This window comes from Octopus sinensis, unplaced genomic scaffold (genome assembly GCF_006345805.1).
Source record: "Octopus sinensis unplaced genomic scaffold, ASM634580v1 Contig01399, whole genome shotgun sequence".
NCBI lineage: Eukaryota > Metazoa > Mollusca > Cephalopoda > Octopoda > Octopodidae > Octopus > Octopus sinensis.
In genome coordinates, this window is record NW_021824824.1 from 1 (window position 1) to 4,409 (window position 4,409).

The window sequence follows — 4,409 nt, forward strand, 5'->3', positions numbered from 1 at the left end:
TCTTTAAACTCAATCGTTTTAATCTCCATCTAATATTCAAGTAATTTGGGGAAATGAGATAAAATCCCATAATCTGCATCATCTACAAACAAGCATAGTTTTTTCTCAAATAAGACAATTTCCTACAAGATAAATAATGCAATATTTCCAGTTCCTTGTAGTTTTAAATTTAATTAATTAAGTTTTTAGCATAGATCGGTCATAAAATATAGCTTCTGTAACCATAATTTTTGGTCAATTCTTGATATTCAATTCCTTTGCACCAAGAAAATATCGAATCTCTTCAATAAAGGATGTGAACGAATTAAGAATTTCCCACCTGGAAAGCCATCTTACTTTATTGTACTGAAGAAGATCAATATTTTCTGAATTAGTTTTAATTAACAAATCTTTACTCTATGGTTAAGTCCCTTTTATTTTGTTAATAAAAGCTTCGGCTATGTTTTCACAACTGGTGTAGCCTTTAAGATGTAAGAATGACATAAATTCTTCTCTGAAAAAACGCTTATTAATATATTATTAAAACAATTTACCATATCTTTTTTGTTTTCAAATTCTGGGAAGATTTCGTCAGCTGCTTTAATAAAACACGTTTTTATATACTTTCCGTCAAAAGGTTTCCCCCTTTTAGCGATTTTGTAACTGATAATAAAGCTGGCAATAGTAGAAGTCTTTAATAACTGTCTTAAATTTTTAAACGTTGACGTGAAACATCCAACATTTCTTTTAAGTTCATCAACAGCTTTTTTCGAATATCACTAGAAGAATAATTTTTTCAAAATTCACCATGTTTGAAATTAAAATGTCTTTCCAAGTTGGAAAATCTCTTGACATATGAGACACGTAGGTAAGTTTTTAGAATTTATGACAAATGCAAACACTTTAGTCCAATTGAATTGAAAAAACGAGTCTTCTACTTCATTTTATTATTATTAGAAATCATAAAAATGAAAACGTGTGAAATCAATTGTAAAAATTTATAAGATTTAATTTTAAAATGATTATTTAAATATATGTAAATAAGTTTAAAAAAGCCACATAAATATAAGATAGAAAAAGATCCGCTTTTAAAATTATTTTATTGTACCAAATGAAAAAAAATGTTTAATGTGAATATTTCCCTATAAGAAAAAAACCACTGGTACTCTCTTATTATCCAAAAATAATTATTTTAGTGAAACATTTGAAATCATTATTTAATTTTATTAAAATCAATTAAATTTAATTTTAGTTCTTTAACATTAGCGGGTATATAACATCGAGTCTCGTGATGCAGGCTTTGAATCAGCAGAATGATAACATAGTAAAGGATATTATCGGAGAAAATTGTCAACTATTATTTTCAGATTTTATAGAACAGTAAAAAAACTAAAAATATATCTAATAGGTTCATTAATTCCGAGGGAAAAGAAATTTACTTAATCGCTGCCCAAAAACTATTAAATAGTGAAAGTTCAACTCTTAACGTTGACTACTCGGATATCGACTCTTGGAACCATCACTTGGCTGTTACCATTACAGAGGAGTACTACAGGTATACTTTTTTTCTAATATAGTCTAGAATATACCCATTTTTATGTGGAAGTGTGGGAAATGTACTTTCCAAGAAAGGGAAAATTCCTTCGAAAAAGGAATTTTTTGTTTCTTTTGATTTTGTGCCAACTTTTGTAAAAATCAGGCAATTAAGCAGTGGAAAAATTGGCTCTTTGATTAAAATAACAGGTCAGGTAGTCAGGACACATCCAGTCCATCCAGAATTGGTCAAAGGAGCCTTCATTTGTTTTGAATGCCAGACTCTTATAAGAAATGTAGAACAACAATTCAAATACTCACAAGTAGTATTATTATATAAACACATAGCCCACAATTTGTCGCAATCCTGTTTGTAATAATCGAACGCGTTTCATACTTGATGTTGATAAGTCACACTTCATTGATTTTCAAAAGGTCCGAATTCAAGAAACTCAGTCGGAACTTCCTCGTGGGTCAATCCCTCGTAGTCTGGAAGTGATCCTTCGTGGAGACTGTGTGGAACTAGCCCAGGCAGGGGACCGTTGTGATTTTATTGGAACACTTATTGTTGTGCCAGACGTGGCTGTATTGTCTCTACCGGGAGCTAAAGCTGAAACATCGACTCGAATGACTGGAAATAGAGCATATGAAGTTGAAGGGGTACGTGGGCTGAAGGCTTTGGGAGTACGAGATCTTAATTACAGACTTGCTTTTTTGGCTTCGTCAGTAAAGACGAGGAATAGAGTCGCTCTGGAAGACTGCAGTGAGGAAATAATCAGAGAAATGTACAACGACAGAGATTGTATTCAAACCTCTGTTCTACTAGCCTTTTCCCATCAATTCACGGTTGAATTGTTTTGTTTGAATGAGAAGGAAACGACGAAGTGAAGCGTGGAATTTTACTTATGCTTTTTGGTGAGTTGGTAAGCAAACCTCTGAAGGAATAAGTCTCCGTGGAGATGTGAACGTCTGTGTAGTGGGAGATCCCAGTACTGCAAAAAGCCAGCTCTCAAGTAATGAATTGTATATATTTTATAGGCATGTGGAGGAATTGAGTACACGGGCTATTTATACAAGCGGAAAATCGACATCAGCTGCTGGACTCACAGCTGCAGTTGTCCGCGATGAAGATTCAGGGGAACTAGTAATCGAGGCAGGAGCCCTAATGCTAGCTGACGGAGTAGACAGTCCTTTTAATTGAGTAGGGAGTGTGTTGTATTGATGAATTTGACAAGATTGAAACTCACGATCAAGTGGCGATTCATGAGGCAATGGAACAACAGACTATTTCGATTGCCAAGGCAGGTGTTAAAGCAACATTAAATGCACGGACTTGTATTCTCGCAGCGGCCAATCCACTTGGAGGACATTATGATCGTACTAAATCACTCAAACGTAACGTAAATATGTCTGCCCCTATTATGTCACGTTTTGATCTGTTTTTTGTACTCGTGGATGAATATAATGAAGTGATTGGGTTCCTTAATTATTTTAGATAACAGACTATGCCATTGCTAGTAAAATAGTCCAACTTCATGCACTTAATTTGAGTATTTTTGATCGGAAATATGCATTGGAAGATATAAGAGATATTGCTTTCTCACGTCAATTCAACCCCAAAATTCCACCAGAATCGCAAGATTATATTGTCCAGCAATATAAGCTTTTGAGACAGAGAGATGCTGTTGGTGGAAATACTTCTTGGCGTGTTACAGTCCGTCAGTTAGAGAGTATAATTCGCTTAAGTGAAGCATGGCACGAATGTTTCTTCGCGATGAGGTTCTATCACTTTTTTTTATTTCTTAGGTTGAGCCTCGTCATATTAAAGAAGCATGCCGACTTATAAGCAAGTCTATAATCAGAGTGGACCACCCTGATATCCTCTTTCATGAAGGTCCCGATGAACTTTTTATCCCCGAGGACATTCCAATGACTCCTCAAACTCCTATGAATGTTCAATCCCCAGGTTACATTATTTCTTGAGTGTAAGACCGGACTTCTGTCCCATCAACAACTGGAGGCTATCGGACTATTTCTATTACATATGAGGAATATAAACAAATTACTAATGCACTTGTCACTCATATTCGGCATGTAGATGAACTGGCAGAGTTGTCTCAGGAGATGAGTTTGGGGATTAGGCGATCTGAGTTGATTGCTTGGTACCTTGGAGAAATTATTGGGGACATTGATACGAAAGAGGAACTTGCTGAACGGAAAATCATGTTGCAAAGACTTATTGAAAGGCTTTTCAATCTGTTATTTTCTGAATTTGATATTCTGTTTAGGATCATATTCTTATTCAGTTGACACATTCTGATATGAACGAAGATGGAGGTGTTGCCACTGATGATCACCATCATTGTCGTGCATCCTAATTACAAACGCACTGATTCTTGATTGTTTTTTAATTATTTTCTTAATAAGTGCCAATCATTATCTTTTCTAACCGTTATCATCGATTGATCCGATCCTACTTTAAGTTGTGAGACGCAGCATCTTGCAGAAACAAAAGCTCCCCTCCCAAGTTGCTCCATAGGACCTTCGGGGCGTGTATGGCAAATTTTTAACGGAGCGAAGAGAAGACCATGACAGCGGATAGATTGGCGGTTGTATGCTCATCACATGGCAAATGGGGCAAAAGGGGGAGATCGAGATGTCCATTTTGTGTGCATAGTGGTTTAATGAGGAGTGATGACCAGAACGGAAACGAGCCAAGTTTGTCTGAGCCAAACAGTCGAGAAGCAATTCAGAACAGTGAACGTCAGGAGGAGATTTATTGAGTACAGAGTTAGGCGTCAGCTTAAGAATAGCTGATGTGGATATCAAATTGTGAATTTTCCTCATCGGGTATGGACATTGGTGCAAGCCGTCGATTTTTGCAAGGATCCGGGAAT

General features: G+C 35.8%; 2 pseudogenes; both read left to right on the forward strand.

Annotated features, from left to right (window-relative positions):
- The first annotated feature begins 1,556 nt into the window (after positions 1–1,556).
- On the forward strand, positions 1,557–2,713 carry LOC115227040 (annotated as a pseudogene).
- Positions 2,714–2,723: 10 nt separating this feature from the next.
- On the forward strand, positions 2,724–3,822 carry LOC115227041 (annotated as a pseudogene).
- Positions 3,823–4,409: the final 587 nt, after the last annotated feature.